At 38.1% G+C, this 19,518-nt stretch overlaps 1 protein-coding gene across 2 annotated transcripts in view; it reads left to right on the top strand.

The window, feature by feature from the left end:
• LOC139765834 (uncharacterized) overlaps positions 1-16,406 on the top strand; it is a 60,747-nt gene extending 44,341 nt beyond the window's left edge. For both annotated transcript variants that reach the window (XR_011716739.1, XM_071693651.1), the window contains one exon: positions 15,856-16,406. The gene's annotated coding sequence lies outside the window, so the exon portion shown is untranslated. The remainder of the gene's footprint in view (positions 1-15,855) is intronic.
• The last annotated feature ends 3,112 nt before the right edge of the window (positions 16,407-19,518 follow it).

Here is a 19,518-nt window from a genome sequence, read left to right as displayed (position 1 = left end):
CAAACTTATTACTCATATTTCAGCAATAAGGAAATCATTAAGTGTTGAGTATTTGATATGGTATATTGTTCATTTACACATGTACAACAGTTTGTAAATGTAGATAGGTAAGATTACAAAGAAGATATGATTGCATTTAGTTTGATTAGCATATATTGTATGGAGTAATAACTGAAAGATATTACAGAATGTGCCATGTGCTTAGCATTACATGTGTAAGTTTAGTAGCTTATCTATGTGAAATCACACCCAGAAAAAATAAACATTGTTATATCCAAGCCCCTCTGCCTTAATGCGATACATTCAGAACTCCGCCACACTTATACATGTACCCTCATGACTCTGTTGGCACCAGATTTGAAAGGAAAAAAATACCTTGGTATTCTCTGTAAACAATTCATCGTTTCCACCGTAAACTATACCTCACTTACATGATCACTCACCCTGTCCAAAGTAATTTGATTATTTTGTTTATAATAACCTCAGGATAAATTCTTTAAGAAGCATAGTGTCACTATTTATAATTACCTCAGGATAAATTCTTTAAGAGGCATAGTGTCACCCAGGATAACTTTCCGAAAGCCCTTGTAACCCAAGGTTGCATCACTTCCAGTAGCAGGGAAATGTGAACTCCTTTGGAGTTACAAGTTCTTTGAAGAGACTGTACTGCCAATGATCCAGCCTCACCAAGGGTGACTTTTCACTCAAAGTGTAACCTCAAGCAGGCAGACCCCAGCAACACTGAACAAATGTAATATACCTACTAACAACACAAAACAGAACACCCAGAACATACACTGGCTGCTTAGTAGCCACAAACACCCAACAGCTAAAGACATTAGAGATTCTCCCAGTACAATCCCACCTCAATATGCTCAGCACCCGGTTCTCTGCAGCAGTACAAGACCCATCCTATACAAACCACTCCATAACTAACCACTGACTCCCAAGTAGAAATAAAAAGCTTACACCTCCTTTACATTTTAGCAGCCTCTACTCACAAAGTCCCCACACCCAACAAAGACTGTACTGACAACGTATATGCACCAAAGTGAGCTGACAAGTACAAAGCAACTGCCCAGAAAACTCGGACACCATTCTGCCAGACATACTCCCAAAACCACACTTTCCAGACATAAACGAGATACCCATTCTTGTCTACACTCTGGACATTACTATATGCCTTGCACTCTCCCCACATAGACACACACACATAGCATTACACTTTGTGACCTTTGATGCCACCAGGTGGATGTGGTCAACTTTCTGAGTGCTGTGGAAGCCCCACAGAGAATGGAAGGGGAAAAAAAATTGATTCTTTTATTCTAAAAGTAACCATAGCCGTAAGTGCGTACATCTAGATTTGTGGCTAAATGATGTATGTGCGCGCATTGATAATTTTTAGATGACAATGTGTGGTATTTGTTCCAGCTATGACATAAGGCTGCTGATGATGTCTATGGATGATTGGTGGAAGCATACATCTGCTGGAACTTTATAGTAGATAAAAACAGGAAGCTTTAAATAACCATGTAATGATGGCTTTGTTGGAAAATAATCAGAGAGAATTAAAGATTAAAGAGGCACAATTATTTAGTTGAGAAGGCCAACAAAGATGGTATGAGAATTAAGAGAACCTAGTTACTGGTCAAGGCTAGAAACGTTTTTTCACGGTAGAAGACAGAAGAGTGCTGGGTGACTTGATCATGTCCATAATTTTTATACCAGATTGGTAATGTCATTAGTGAATAATTCTTTGATAGATGCAAGGATAGAATGAACATGGGCCTTTACATGATATAAGCAAGATACTTGTTAGAAGAGATTTTAATGAGTTCTTTTATAGTATAAGAGTAGTGGATTAATGGAATAAACTGAATGATGAAATTGCAAAAGTGTACAGCATGCAGCAATGTAAAAAGTTGTATGGTGGTAGAGTTCAAGAGATGGGGCCTGGTGAGTGTAAACCTCCCTCCCTGTATAGTGCAAATAGGTAATCAGTACACAGACTTTAAAAGAAGAGACCTAGCAGTTGCACTGAATTACAGGCCTGTCTATTGATGAGTGTGGTTTTTAAAACACTGAAAAAGATGATCAGGATACAAATGAAAGACCACCTGCCAAGGAAAATCAACTTTAGACAGTGCAGTTGCTGGGAAATGAGGTCATGCATCATAAACCTTTCAGACTTTTTTACTTTTAACATTGCATATACCAGGCAAATAGGGGACCATGAACCAAGAACTGAAAATCTAGACCAGCTAATCAGTGTGAATTAGGCTAAGCCAGATATCAAGCAAAAGGCCAAGCAAGGCAGTATTTCTTTTCATCTCAAAATCAAAAATAGATTCAAATGGAAAGGTACCATTGAAGTTGTTTGTGACTAGATTCAGTGGAAGGAGGCAAGGGAAAGAAATATAGAATCAATCAGCTGAGACCATAAGGCTGGAAAACAAATAGAAATTACTGAGAAAAATGATCAAAAGATAACACGGAGAAGATAAAGAAATTAGGAAATCAATTCAGAGAATATGGAAAGTGTCATCATATGGGAGAAGAAATCAGGAATTTGAAAATTATTGTCAAAGAGATGAGTTCATGCATAGTTAATGTGAAAGGATTCAGGAGAAATATATCCAAAGGAAAGAAGGGGCAATTATTGAAGAGGTAAAAATCAGAATGGCCTTTACTGGATGTCTTGGACTGGCTAGTAAAAGAAAATGCTCATGGTAAAGTATAGAATATCAATAGTAGTCCGTGGGGAGGGAGAGTAGGAGCAAGTTTTGGTGGATTAATTAAGTTGGAGGTTGATAGACATGAGAGGTTGATATACATAAATCTCTAATGATTTTTGAAGTGGAAGAAGAGTATAGTTTGAATGAAGATGGAAGGAACAGTGATTAGAAGACCCGTAGAGTCTTTACACATGCCGAGCACCATTTTTACCTGAAAAGAAATGAGAAAAAGTGATTGATTTTGTTGAGACATAGGGGGATGTCCAATAATGGTTATGTTTGAATTACAGTCAGTTAGGCAAGAGGTACTTAGAGAGGCCAAGAAACTGAGACAAGGAGGAATTTAGTAGGATTTTCATCAGATATGATAAACCAAGGGAAGAGAGAGGCAAAGAATATCGTTGAAGGCAAAACAAGATGTTAGTTGAAGCAAGAGAACAGAACACCCACTGGTGCCGAGGAGAATTTAGGAATATTAAGAGATGGAAATATCAGACTGAAAGTAATGTATACATATGCAGATGGATTGATAGTAAATAGTAAAGGACGAGAATTCAAGGATCGTATTAGGAAAGTGCACCTGATATTGCAGTTGTAGAGAAGAGAATTTACAAGAGATAAGATCTCACTTATTTTCTCCAGGGATACTTGGTAGCAGTGAGAGAAAGAGAAGATGGAGGATGGGGAATAACCCTTTCATTGAACTTGTCCCTTATTGGGGATTGGTCTTCTCTCAGAAATTTCTAATGGACACCAGATTTTTAAGTGTTGTATTAATAATGACTGCTTCCTTGGATAAAGGTAAACACACATCACTTCCTAGGTCACCCACACATCACTTCCCACCACTTGATAACTAACTAGCAATCATGCCAAGTGCATAAGTAATGAGGAAGAATTTGATGAAGGACTGTTTATGGGTAAAGGTTAAAGATGAGAATGAAGATGCTGAAAATAGCCAAGGAGAGAGCCTCAGTACGAGTATCTCCTGTGATTGTGTGCACTCCTGATGGCTCCAAGTTAACAATTTCATTAGTTCTGGTTGATTTAAGAATCCAATCTCCTTGAATACTTTTTTTTTTTTTTTTTTTTTGATGATGCACTTCAGATCGTTTAAATGAAACTTAATGAACATTGAAAGGATTGATAAGTGAGAGCCTTAAGTTTTAGAAAATACTGGAATGTACCCGCTCAAACAGTACATAATGAGAAAGGGAACTGTAGGAAAGAAATGCATAGTGATATTGATGAAATGTAATCCAAATGATTTTGATGAAGTAGAACAAATATACAATGATAACAAAGAAGGAACAATTGGGATGGTACATGAAGCATTAAAACATGCACTTCTCAGCTAAAGTATTCATAATTGAGGATTTTAGTCATAATGAGATTGACTTGAGGAATGTGGATTCTCATAGAATTAGAAAGTCATGGATGCATAATTTCTTTTGATGTATACAGGAAAATTTCCTATGCTGATATGTCATTGAACACTTGGGTCACAGGGATTATCATTGCCAGATTTCATCTTCACACATAGTAGCATGGATATTAAGAATGTCATATATGATACATGGAAAAAGTGATTATATGATGCTTCAGTATGATTGTATGATAGATGAGGAAATAAAAAGAGCAGAGATGAAACCAGACCTAAAAAAGAAATTTATTCATGGAATATAGTCAGAATTCACCAATATGTATGGAACATCAACTGAGAAATGGAGTAAGGGCATTTGGATGGAAGGTTCTGTGAGATTTACAGGAAAGGTGTAGGAACATGAGTAATCCTTATCCTCCAATACAGAGGGAGGGATGAGAAAGAGGGAGGCGCTTCATAATGTGCTGTGGGAAAAATGTAGGTGGCCTTCCAGCCAGCTAGCATTCATAAGGTATGAGAGCAGGACACTAACATAACAAGAAAAGAGGAACAGACAATCTTTGAAAATAATGTTATGGGCAAGGTAGGCAATGATCCACTTTTCCTTAAATTCATCAGAAATAAATTGTCAGCTAAAAAACAACTAATCAAGCAAAGGGATTTAGAAGGAAGAACTATGTAGGATGATGTAAGGAACTGAATGACTAGTTCAAGAGTGTTGTCACAGTTGAAGATACTATAGTCATTGGAAAGCTTTGAAATAATTAGAGAAGGCATAAACAAAGTACTAGTGTCCTGAACCATAAAAGGCTTGAAGTCTTAACGAAATTTCTCAATATGTGATGATGATGTGTGTTGATACAATTTACAAACCACTGGAAATGTTGTTCAAGATGTTATAAGGAGGAAAAGTGCCACAGGATTGGATTAGGGCAAGCATCATACCTATTTATAAGGAAGGAAGCCAGGAGGAGGCACGAAGCTACTGACTGGTCTCCTTGACAAGTGAGGGGGACAACACAGTCTCAGGAAGGGAGGTCTTGTGTTATGAACCTAATGGATTTCCATGAGATAGTGAGCTTTGTTTTAGACAAAAGAGAAGGCTGGCTGGATTGTCATTATGTGGCATACCAGAAATAATTTGACACTGAGCCTCATAGGAAGGTGGTAAAGAAGCTGGATCTTCACGCAGGAGTAAGAGGTAGATTATTTCAATGGATAGGTGGAATAGAACAAGTGTATGTGTCAGGGAAGCCTTCTTAAAATGGGTTGAGGTCTCCAGTGGTGTGCCACAGGGGTCTCTTCTGGGCCATTGCTTTTCTTGATCTGTGTAAATGACTTCCCAGAAGGATTGAACTCACACGTGAATATGTTTATGGATAATGCCTTGGTCATGAGGGAAATGAAAAGTGAAGAGGATTGCATCATCTTATAAGTTGGTTGATACATGGTTGATAAAATTCAACACAATTGAACACAAAGTCATGAGAAAGGGATACAAGAGAAGAATGCCTTTGATATGAATCTGTTTGTGTGAGAGACTATGGGAGTAAAACATGATCCCTAACTTGTTGCCAGACTCCCATAGTAAAATAGTGAAGGAAGAAAATGTTTGTTGGCATCAAATATATGCATAAGAAAATATCCAGCAAGCTTTTCACATTAGTTTGAAATTGGAAAATGATTATCAGTTTGGTCTCTGCACTAATGAAGCACCAAGATCTGATAGTGAAGGTCCAGAGGAGGGCAACAAAGATGGTACAGAAGTGAAAAGCAGAGCTAAAGGGAAAAGCTAGTTGAACAGTTCTTCGATAGATGTTAAAGAACATCCTGAAGCCATTGAATGAGGATCAGCTAAAAATTTATTGGTTATTTATTTATTTATTTTGCTTTGTCGCTGTCTCCTGCATTAGCGAGGTAGCGCAAGGAAACAGACGAAAGAATGGCCCAACCCACCCACATACACATGTATATACATACATGTCCACACACACAAATATACATACCTATACATCTCAACATATACATATATATACACACACAGACATATACATATATACACATGTACATAATTCATACTGTCTGCCTTCATTCACTCCCATCGCCACCCTCCCACACATGAAATAACAACCCCCTCCCCCTCATGTGCACGAGGTAGCGCCAGGAATACAACAAGGCCCCATTCGTTCACACTCAGTCTCTCGCTGTCATGTAATAATGCACCGAAACCACAGCTCCCTTTCCACATCCAGGCCCCACACAACTTTCCATGGTTTACCGCAGACGCCTCACATGCCCTGGTTCAATCCATTGACAGCAAGTCGACCCCGGTATACCACATTGTTCCAATTCACTCTATTCCTTGCACGCCTTTCACCCTCCTGCATGTTCAGGCCCCAATCACTCAAAATCTTTTTCACTCCATCTTTCCACCTCCAATTTGGTCTCCCACTTCTCCTCGTTCCCTCCACCTCTGACACATATATCCTCTTGGTTAATCTTTCCTCACTCATTCTCTTCATGTGACCAAACCATTTCAAAACACCCTCTTCTACTCTCGCAACCACACTCTTTTTATTACCACACATCTCTCTTACCCTATCATTATTTACTCGATCAAACCACCTCACACCACATATTGTCCTCAAACATCTCATTTCCAGCACATCCACCCTCCTGCGCACAACTCTATGCATAGCCCACGCCTCACAACCATACAACATTGTTGGAACCACTATTCCTTCAAACATACCCATTTTTGCTTTCTGAGATAATGTTCTCAACTTCCACACATTCTTCAAGGCTCCCAGAATTTTCGCCCCCACCCTATGATTCACTTCCGCTTCCATGGTTCCATCCGCTGCCAAATCCACTCCCAGATATCTAAAACACTTCACTTCCTCCAGTTTTTCTCCATTCAAACTTACCTCCCAATTAACTTGACCCTCAACCCTACTGTACCTTATTATGTGCACATTATTCACATTTACTCTCAACTTTCTTCTTTCACACACTTTACCAAACTCAGTCACCAGCTTCTGCAGTTTCTCACATGAATCAGCCACCAGCGCTGTATCATCAGCAAACAACAACTGACTCACTTCCCAAGCTCTTTCATCCACAACAGACTGCATGCTTGCCCCTCTTTCCAAAACCCTTGCATTCACCTCCTTAACAACCCCATCCGTAAGTGAATTAAACAACCATGGAGACATCACACACCCCTGCCGCAAACCTACATTCACTGAGAACCAATCACTTTCCTCTTCCTACACGTACACATGCCTTACATCCTCGATAAAAACTTTTCACTGCTTCTAACAACTTGCCTCCCTTACCATATATTCTTAATACCTTCCACAGAGCATCTCTGTCAACTCTATCATATGCCTTCTCCAGATCCATAAATGCTACATACAAATCCATTTGCTTTTCTAAGTATTTCTCACATACATTCTTCAGAGCGAACACCTGATCCACACATCCTCTACCACTTCTAAAACCACCTTGCTCTTCCCCAATCTGATGGTCTGTACATGCCTTCACCCTCAATCAATACCCTCCCATATACTTTACCAGGAATACTCAACAAACTTATACCTCTGTAATTTGAGCACTCACCTTTGTCCCCTTTGCCTTTGTACAATGGCACTATGCAAGCATTCCGCCAATCCTCAGGCACCTCACCATGAGTCATACATACATTAAATAACCTTACCAACTAGTCAACAATACAGTCACCCCCTTTTTTAGTAAATTCCACTGCAGTGCCATCCAAACCCGCTGCCTTGCTGGCTTTCATCTTCCTTAAAGCTTTTACTACCTCTTCTCTGTTTACCAAATCATTTTCCCTAACCCTCTCACTTTGCACATCACCTCGACCAAAACACCCTATATCTGCCACTCTGTCATCAAACACATTCAACAAACCTTCAAAATACTCACTCCATCTCCTTTTCACATCACCACTACTTGTTATCACCTCCTCATTTGCGCCCTTCACTGAAGTTCCCATTTGCTCCCTTGTCTTACGCACTTTATTTACCTCCTTCCAGAACATCTTTTTATTCTCCCTAAAATTTAATGATACTCTCTCACCCCAACTCTCATTTGCCCTCTTTTTCACCTCTTGCACCTTTCTCTTGACCTCCTGCCTCTTTCTTTTATACATCTCCCACTCATTTGCATTATTTCCCTGCAAAAATCGTCCAAATGCTTCTCTCTTCTCTTTCACTAATAATCTTACTTCTTCATTCCACTACTCTCTACCCTTTCTAATCTGCCCACCTCCCACGTTTCTCATGCCACAAGTGTCTTTTGCGCAAGCCATCACTGCTTCCCTAAATACATCCCATTCCTCCCCCACTCCCTTACCTCCTTTGTTCTCACCTTTTTCCATTCTGTACTCAGTCTCTCCTGGTACTTACTCACACAAGTCTCCTTCCCAAGCTCACTTACTCTCACCACTCTCTTCACCCCAACATTCTTCTTTTCTGAAAACCTCTACAAATCTTCACCTTCACCTCAAGATAATGATCAGACATCCCTCCAGTTGCACCTCTCAGCACATTAACATCCAAAAGTCTCTCTTTCGCGCCCCTATCAATTAACACGTAATCCAATAACGCTCTCTGTATATCTCTCTTTTTAAACCAGGTATTCCCAGTCACCAGTCCCTTTTCAGCACATAAATCTACAAGCTCTTCACCATTTCCATTTACAACACTGAACACCCCACGTATACCAGTTATACCCTCAACTGCCAAATTACTCACCTTTGCATTCAAATCACCCATCAATATAACCCAGTCTCGTGCATCAAAACCACTAACACACTCACTCAGCTGCTCATGATCTTTCTGCTCATGCCCAGGTGCATATGCACCAATATTCACCCATCTCTCTCCATCAACTTTCAGTTTTACCCATATCAATCCAGAGTTTACTTTCTTACACTGTGTCACATACTCCCACCACTCCTTTTTCAGGAGTAGTGCTACTCCTTCCCTTGCTCTTGTCCTCTCACTAACCCCTGACTTTACTCCCAAGACATTCCCAAACCACTCTTCCCCTTTACCCTTGAGCTTCGTTTCACTCAGAGCCACAACATCCAGGTTCCTTTCCTCAAACGTACTACCTATCTCTCTTTTTTTCTCATCTTGGTTACATCCACACACATTTAGACACCCCAATCTGAGCCTTCGAGGAGGAGGAGCACTCCCCGCATGACTCCTTCTTCTGTTTCCCCTTTTAGAAAGTTAAAATACAAGGAGGGGAGGGTTTCTAGCTCCCCGCTCCCGTCCTCTTTAGTCACCTTCTACGACACGTGAGGAATTCGTGGGAAGTATTCTTTCTCCCCTATCATAGAATGTTGTATGAAAGAAGTTCAAGAGATGGGACCCCATAATTGTAAAACTCTCTTCCTGTACAGTACAAATAGTTAATTACAAAGGAGTAATTACACTCGTACTCACTTGAGCAGAACAGCTGGAAGGCAGGCTATAGCAAGATTCAAGAAGTTCAGGATTACAGAGGATGCAGTCAAGATAGGCACCTATTTTGCTAGTAAAGAGAGAGAGGAATACACTGTGGGGGACCCCAAACAACTTTTGGAGCACCAAACATTACAAAAGGAGCAAAGTATATGTAAATTAAACCACTGTCTGCTGAGTGTTATGTAAACAGATGCCCATACATGCTGGTCAAGAAATCCACCATTACAATCATTGTAACCATCAATAATCCTTTTAAAAATGAAAACAGTTTGATGTATTGACATGGAAGGCAATTATTTTGGTGAAACATACACAAAAACTCCATTATTTTGGCATTCTATAATTCATCTCATTTTAGAAGTGCTAAATTAGAAAATATATGTGCCATGATTCTGCAATTATTGAATTACAGTGAATCTACTGGATTTACCCACGTGGATAAGCACATGGCTTAGGAGGAAAGCACACAACTTGAGCCCCATTTTATCTTATACCCACAACAAACCACTTATAAATACTCCTAGATCATGTGTTTGTGGTAAATAAAAGTAAACAAAGCAGTTATTTGATATCATCAAGCATACCAAAGTTAGAAAATTTTTCTCTTATAATTCAGTGTATGGAGTATTTGGAGATGGAAGAGTGGATTATCATTGGCAGGGAACCATGAAAAGTACCCACAGAGCAGTAGAGGTGCACAAGATAAGGAAAACTGCGATGGAGAATGACACTAAAATTATAAGATTGTAGGATCTTTCAGGAAGAACTAGGACATGATTTTAGAGTGATAGATTATCACATAGCATGAGTAACTAGAAAAGACCAACAGGAGTAACTGGAAAAGACCAGAACACTAGGAATCCAGAAGTAGATAGGCATAATATTGTACGGAGCCATTGATGGGAGCAGTGTTGAGTCAGATAGAAGTCAAGGGAAACATGTTGTGGAGGGTATGGAAGAGCAAAGATCATTCAGGACTAATGTACTGCAATCATAAAGCAGATTTTGGAGAAGGTGAGAGATAAAGGCATAGAAAGACTCCAAGAGATAACAGAAAGTTGGGTTACTATGCAGATAAAGGAAACTATAAAGAGGTTAGATAGCAAACATATGTCCAAGATGGTCTATGGCTGGAAAAGGACTGGCTTTTAATTGAGAAGGAAGGGGGAGAAGGTCACAAGGTTTATTAGGCAATGGAGATGGCAAGAGTAAGTCAAAAAACATGAGTTCAGGAGAATGAGAATTACAGACAAGACAAGGGAAGGCCAGTTAGGGTAACATTTGATAAAGAGACTTTATAATTGAGGTGTTTAAGCAAGTAAATAAATTTGCCAACAAAGAGGGGTTCAAAGGAGTGTTTGTTAACAGTGATAGACCATGAGCAAAGAGAGAGAGAACTGGTAAAGTTAATAAAAAGAATCCTGTGGGGAGTGCTGTGTGCTACCTCTGCCTAATGGCACAATCTTGTTATGGGTAAGAATAGCTCTTCACATCGCAAATAGGTTATTATACACACAGGCACAGGCAAGGGTGTGTGTGTGTGTGCCTAAAATACATAGGAATAAAAGACACGGAACAGATACAAGGTTAAGGGATTGGGCAACACGACTGTAAGACTCTCCCTGTAACACACACACACACACATTCATTCAAGATTTTGATGGACCTACTTTCCAATAGGCTTATTACGTATAGGTAAGGGAGGGAGTGGAGTGGAGCTGGAAGGAAGCAGACACAAAGTAACCTACCTTGTTGTTGTCTTGCCAGTGCTTGAAAAATATCTTTGAGAGCTGTTGTACTGGCATGTATGGTGCTGAGTGACCTCATCAGGGGGAGAAGCTGACAGGCAGCCACCCTGAGCAGCCCATGAATGCATCATGGTCTGGAACACTAACCACTACAACATGAGACTCCATCACAGCCTTGTCAAAAGTTGCAGGAGCCCCTGGATCACTGAGAAAGGGGTCTTGGGGTTGTATGATAATAAAACTCCTCTGAGCAAAAACCAAATTAATGTCTGTGAAGGAGGAAGAGTGTGTGAGAGAGAAGGGAGGAGAGAGTACTAGCAGTAATATTGCATTGAAGAGTGGATGGGAAAGTTAGGTAGGGTGAATTTTATAAAACAAACTGTTCTTGGCTTTGTTAAAGAGAATGGATAAAGAGCCTTCCAGATGTGTTGGTAATACTTCATATCTTGCCAGTAATTTGTTTTCTAGCTTGGTACTTACTGTGAAGAAATATACTCAAGACCTGAACTGAATCCCTTGTTTCATTAGTGTTTACATCCTGGAAAAGGAAAGGAAAGCTAGAATCGGCAGAATAATGGATTAGATTTCTAGAAAAATATATAATGAATAGATATATATGACATTAAAATGAGTTGATTTATTGAATTTTAGGTAACCTCAGGGCCTTCAATGGGGCTTCTGCAGCTTCAAGGCTGTGAAACTGTTAGTTGCAGGGAAAGGATGGACTCCTTTTGGAGTTGAAAATTCCTCTGATGATATTGCAGTCTATTTCATTTGTTTACATTGATACAACTTCACAGAAGGTAACCTTTCACTCTTGTAACCTCTTGTAGACATTGTCCAGTAACAGCAGTCCAGTTGATTTGAAATAATGCACAAATGAAGCTACTAAGTGAACATGTATGGCACTACAGTGGCACAGATGTTACTTTAGATTTTAATGCTTCCCCAGGTATCTACACTAGGAATAAGATTTCATTATCATAACCATCCCAAGACTCAGGTCCTTGGAAAATCAAGGATTCACCTGCTGTGAAAGGGACCATTCTGACGGTCAGTTGTAAGGTTGCTTACAGAACTTTTTAATTGTAAATGGACTTGAATCCAGCTTGAACTCTCACCCCTTCAGCAGAACACCAACAATACTACATATCAAATGCAACATGCTCATGAAATTTACTCCCCACATCACAGACATTAGCACAAAGTCTGTATACAAATTAATTGCCTCCAGAATACTCGATGGCAACAGTTTTGAACTGTAACAGAGTACTTCAGTACCTTCTGCATGCAAAATAACCACTCCACTTTAGATTTTACCTCACATGCTGGGATACCACCCTTTCAAAAGCAAACATAACAAAACAAGAATAATCAATAGCTGGTCTACAACCACAAACATTCAACAACTGCACAAGGAAGCGAAGATATTCCTTGTACAATGCCTCCTTGATATGCTCGGCACCCTGTTTTACCAAGGAGCATTGTTCCCCTCCCATCCAAGTTACTCTCTGACCATCCACCAACATTCATGGAAAAAAAGTTTGTCTCAGTCTCACACTTCAGCTGTCTGTACTCAGAGATGCTCCATCCCCAGCAAACGACACCTTGACAAAACTCATTCACACTGAAATAATTTGGCAAACACTAAAACAAATGTCCCTCTAACCCAGTCTTGAACTCCATTCCATTAAACTTACATACATCTGAATCTATACTCCCCAGGCTAATTTTTGTATCTTTGCAGTGGACACCAACTCGCCTCCTCAGTATCACAAATTTTGATTCACCATTTCACGGGATCCTGCATGCTTAAAACACATCTTCCTCATTTAAGACACCAAACACCTACTCTACACTTGATGTGTACTTCTTCACCCAGACACATACAAAACATAATCTCACGTCATAACCTGTGGTTCTGGCCGTGGGGCATGACTGACTTTCTGAGTTCTGTAGAAGGCTGATAGAAGGGGCCTAGGGTGTTGCATGGTTTAAGGTGAAATCATATTCGTATTATGCTCAGACTTGGATGCTCATACCAAGCTTGAATGCTCAAAGAATCATCCAGTACTCTGAATTTTAGGTGTATAGTAATAAGCAAAATAATTCAAATTATTGAGACTGTACGTTTTGAGGACTTGGCTGCATTAGCATATATTGTAATTGTCTCTGGGTATGAATATATCTTGTTTAAAGAGATTTTGATCTACAATTTATTCCTGCCAGTTTTAAAAACTCATACAGTAGCTGAGATCATACATCCCTAAATAATGGAGTTGCCTTTGTTAGATATTTTGCTGGATGGAAGAAAGATTTTCCCAAAAATGGAAATAAAGTTTTTATAAAAAAAAAAGGCAGTGATAAGAGAATTAACCCAAGGACAGAAGGGGGTCAAGGGGAAAAAGATTATGTCATGAGTCAGATTTATTAGGACTGTAAAAGCATTTTGACATGTTTTCTGGATAATATACCAAAGCAAGACACTCCCAGAACCTGTTGATATGCATTTTTAACTTCCAAAGGTTTCCCCTGAACCCATCTGTAGAATTGAAGGGGTTGTGCCAATAGTTAAAATAAAACAGCAAAATGGGCATAGATGTGGTAAAGGAAAATATATTATTCATAGCCTTGTGTTACACTTTTCTTCATTTCTTCATGTATTTCACCACCTAACAACAAAAATGTTGAAAAATGAAATCATTATTCAAGAGGGTAGAAAAGAAAAGAAACAAGTCAAAGGCAAAAATGTTTTAGTCTCCTTCTTGCTTTCCCTCTAATTGCCAGGCTTTTTATTGATGTTCACGAGTCCTGAAGTTAATCATTGCAGCCTAACTTATGGTTATGCTGCAAGAGAGTAAGTGTGAAGAGTTGTGGATACCTGTAATATAAACTATATGCAATAGCTTCTTTCTTTTATCATTAATGTTTTAATGTGGATTTCTAGAAATTTGCTTCCCACAGACAGCAATTTTTTAGCAATATTTGAAATACTTAAGAAAAGGTGTTATAAGCCTGAATTTTAAACATAGTTCCTCATAGACATTTTCATCTTGGTCCACAGGTAAAGGCCATTAAATCTTTGTAGACTGTGGCCCTTTAATCCCAATGTGTTCCAAGTAACCCCAGCTTATGTTCCTTCCTCGAAATTGAATATCCTGTGATTGGAGGTTCGGTCTTCCTCAACTATTGAATTCAGAATCACTTCATATTCTCATGAGCCACACATATATACAATCTTCTTTGATTACACTGTGTAAAATAGGGGCCCAGGTGGAGGGGAACACAATAACTTCCTGCCATGGGTAACTGAGCCAATTTGAAATTTCTTTTTGCTGGTTAGAGTTGGGGAATGATATCTGGCCAATATGCATGCCTCTAATCCAGTGATGGGCAACCTAGGCTAGTGTGTGGGCCACCTGAGTGGCCCATTTTCATCTCAGCAGGCCACAAGATTGAAATTGCATATGCACAAACCATGACCCCACAGATACTCAATTAATGTAATTCAGGATAGACATTTCATAACTTTTAGAAGATGCTTATTCATTCTTATTCTATTAGAATTGTCCTCAACCTCAAATATTAGAAATGAGATATTTTTTCATGCATACCGGACAACAGTCAGCACAACTGCCTCTCATGCCACACTCAAAACCTTGAGGGGTTATAGGTTGTCCACCGTTGCTCTGGTGAAGAAAGCATGTTCTTCATTTGCAAGCAGTAAAATCAGGCATACATGGCATCCACAACTGATTCCAAAATATAGCAGTTATAGAGTAATATTTCATTTACTCTTATATAAACAACAACATTTTTGAGGAAAATAATGGTGGTATATGGTATACACTGTTGCACATAAGCTGCATCCCATGGAAAAGTTTCGTTCCAGGTGGATGTCCTTGTCTTGAGGAAACTTACTGAAAATTGATGTTGGTAGAATAAATACCATCGTAAAACTTTCATACCCTTTTGATTTACTCTAAGCTGGATCCAGTTATGTTGCAGTAGTTAGGAATTCAGCAATAGTACATCGATATTTGCATATTTGGCCGTGAGATGATTTGATTTATTTTGTCTGAGATTCTGTTTCTTAGTTCTGTATTTTACCATTTAGCTGTTCTTTCAAGGACCATTTTAGAAATAACCTAAAAGGTTTTCATATATGTGTTCAGTATTAATGGTGAGTTTTTGTGGTACCTTTAGAGGTAGGATTACATTTTACCTAGTTTCATCTTTACATTCTGATTATTTGTCTTGTTCTTGGATCAGCAGTCACAAAGAAGTGGAAATTGGGGAGTTAATGAAAGTCCAGATGGCAGATGTATGGAATGCTACCTGACTGGGTCAGCTCCTTATACACCTTTTACATAGGGAAAAAATATACTGGAAAAGTTTGGTTTAAAGCTGTGGCATCAGTAATTGACAGTTTTGTCACCACAGAGAAAAACATTATTTTTAGTGAAATGTAATTAAATGACCTTACTCTACAGATTCGGCTGAGGGTACATCAGAGTAAAGAACACCTACGAGTTTATGATGCAGCAGCCAGTGACAGTCTACTGATGGTGTTTCAGTTGCCTTCCTGACTCAGGGTGGGCTGCAGCTGATCACTGTAAAGCATGCAACCTTTGCACATAACTCTAGTGGGCCAAGAGGATCTTCCTTGATGTAGAGGGAGTTGTGTGATAGCAGCAAGAGTTAAATCAAATTAATAAGTTCTTATATTTTGCTGAGAGTATAATGCTCTTTAGCTGTGATTTTTACGAGAGATTCATTATTATTATCATTTTTTATGGTAATATATTTTAAGTGAATTTCATAGTCTTACATGGTGAGAGATTTCAGTGTTTTCTTCCCAGTTTTGTATTACAATAAAGCTTGTGTGTATTTGAACACCACTTGTTGGCTGGATGTAATGTGAAAAGGAACTTTCCAGATGTAAACTTCTAAAACAACAGCTTTCGTAGGTGACTTGTATGAAAAGATTTTTGTATATGATAGCGAACTGTAATATATCCAAAGTAAAGACGTGACCGCTGTTGTTATTGTTTTATTTTTGTTAGTGTTTGGTTTGTTTACCAAAGGACTTACTATGGTTGGTTACATATTAAAGGGGCAAATGTTAAGTGTTAATGATAACACACAATGGGTATAGACCAACTATTAATTTTTAGTCCACTCACTCCCATCTTCCAGAAAAAAATGTATGCTATTCTTTACAGAAACTAGAATCGTGATTTCTGTGATGGATAATTTTTCATGAAGTCATAATCTTGAAAATTGCCACTGTAACTAAATAGTTTTCATACATATAAATTTAGTTTTAAAGATATAATAAAAAAAAATCGCAGTGGATTTTTACTACAGTATATATTTTTTCATCAGTTCAGCAGCAAATACTAGTACATTTTTAAGATTCAAGATTTGGATGAGTGTTCATTGTTTTCCTTTCCCTTATTATAAGTCAATTTGTCATTAAGAGTGAATATTATATAGATGAGTTATACCATGCCATTAAGAATGGCTGGGCATTTTCCCCAAGTCCTGTGTTATGTTGTAGTAACATAATCTCACAGATCCTACCTCCAAACCTGCAGCCTGTTGTGTTCCTCAGCTAGGCAAGCCCTTGAAGACTGGAAAACGATTAAAAAAAAGGAAAAAGTCATAAAGGTTACTTGCAAAAATCTTTGCATCAGACATTTTTAGGTATTACTAAACTTGAAGAGGTAATTAATGCTGTAGAAGTGCATAATAAAAAGTAGTGAAATGTTGTTATCTTAAGATTTCTCTTATGATGCAAAATTTGTGCCATGAATGCATTGCAATGCATTGTTTTACAGTAAAATAATTGTAAAGCTCTGCCAAGCTATGATTGTATATTGCAGTAATGAGATTTTGTGTGGGTATGTTAGGCATTTACTTCATGATGATGTAGAGCGCCGATTATCTCAACGAATTTAGCATTCTGGCATTACAAGTTTTTTATAATAATCGTATGCAAAAAAAATGAAAAGAAAAAGAAAAAAGAGCTCTTGCATTCAGAATGGTTTTAAGAATTTGTTGTTGCTCAGTTCCTTAGATGCCAGGAAATGCAGCTGGTTATGTAAAGAATTGTTTTCCCAAGTTAGACATTAAACATTGATTTAATTGAACGTTAGCTGATTGACGCTCTACTGCAGACATTAACTTAGTCTTACACAGAAAGCTTTCTCAAAATTGACAGTGATTAGGGAGAAGGGCTGCAGACTTTGCAGCTCATCCATTGTCAAAAAATTATGCTCAGACATAATTCTTGACATTGTGTATTTTATTATAGAGTAATATGTTAATATATAACATATTCATTAAAAATATATTTTAAAATGAGTTTAATTAATACAAATTTTATATGAGTTTGAATGATATTGCAATAGATAACAGTATAAACTTTGGTCAGCTTGTGAGTGAGGATGGTAGTTGGCAGCAGTTGTGAGGCAAGGTCTTGTAAATGTATTTTCTTTGATATGTGTTGCACTTTTGAAGTGTAATAAAATATACCTTTACTACTATTTACTCATATTCCCCATATAGGGAAGAGCTGTGGAGAACATAGATTACCTTATTTATTGTATTTTGTTATTAAGGCATGTGGGCCATGGGGAACCATATCAATGCACTTAGATTTTTTTTCTCCCAGTTCTCTAACAAACCCTTTTTTCTGTGAGTGTTCCTGCAGGTCGGCTTAACATCACTTTGTTTAATCTATTGAAACCATATTTACTTATTATCCTTTACCTTCAGTGCTACTTCCTTTTACTCATCTGCATTAATTGTACTTTCCTTTGAGCATCGTATCATGAGTATAGCCTTCATAATTAACCAGTCTTCTTGCAAAAATCAGTTTTAGCTTACCTGCCATTTCTAGAATTCACCATAAACACTCTTAAGCAGAGCATAGAAATAATGAACCTCTCTTATGCTTCTCACAGCTGCAGTTTTACTTTCTGGATATTGGTCAGTGCTTCTCAGTATTTAGAGTTTCATCTTTTAGCTGGAGATCAGTAGCCTTAAAAACTTTCTTTTGGTGATTCCAATCTTAGCATTGTATGTTTCCTTTCACTTATTTTTTCCAGAAACTGGAAATTTACTGTCCTTTTACTTATGGCAGTGTTTGGACGAGGAGCATTTAAAGCCTAATGTTTTTTTCTCTCTCTCTTTAATAATGAGAAAGGCTCTAGCCACAGATAGGATTCCTCATCAAAGTCATGCCTTCAAGAGGCAATAGGGTAAAGAAATTTGGGGGTAAAAAATATTGAGGGGCTGACCTTTTAGAAATGATGGTTATAGTCATTAGGGAAGTATGAGAAGACAGAGATTTCCAAGGTTATAAGAAGGCGGAGATTTCCAAACTTTGGTTGCAAAGGGAAGAAACAGATATCAGAGTGGACCACCCTTATGTTGCATTGACCACAGTTTTTATTTGATGCAATTACTCCCTGAGTACTATATGGCCTGAATAACAAGAGTGGCATACCAGCAATCTCCTCTCATGAACAGAAACCTTGTAATTATAGAAAATTGAAAGAAAATCAACAGTGCATCGCAGGAACTTGAGTTTTGAGGTCAGATTGGGAGACGTGACAAGTGTCATTGCTTTGGACCTGTGCTTTTCAAATTTTTCTCAGTACTGTTCATTACTTTGGGCTGAAAATTTTCATACAACCCCTGTTTAGCAATTCAAAATTAAAAAACATATTGGAAAACTACTTTATATTAATTCATTAATACCACTTTCCAAGATATGCTAGCTCATCAATGATCAAGATTGTCATTCATTTTATTCCAGTAATTAGTGACCCTTTTGTGTGTACATTGTGTCAATCATTGTAACGTACATAGTTGATTTAGGAGAGTGTGATATGAAGTTGGACGTCCATTTTAAATAATTGTACGTTGTTCTGGCAATGTGAAACAAGAAAGTGACATATTTGTATTGTAAGGCTTTAGGGAATAGCAAACGCTATTTGTTTTAAAAGTTTATAAAAAGTTAGGTCTTTAAACGTGAATTGAAAAGAAAACTATAGTGGACTTTAGTTTCATCTCATAATGTTATGCAAGTTACCATAGTTAATGCTCAAGAAGTTAGAGTGATATGATTGACAAAATGGTTTTCC

This window comes from Panulirus ornatus, chromosome 56 (genome assembly GCF_036320965.1).
Source record: "Panulirus ornatus isolate Po-2019 chromosome 56, ASM3632096v1, whole genome shotgun sequence".
Taxonomy (NCBI): domain Eukaryota; kingdom Metazoa; phylum Arthropoda; class Malacostraca; order Decapoda; family Palinuridae; genus Panulirus; species Panulirus ornatus.
This window is presented reverse-complemented; position numbering and strand designations above follow the sequence as displayed.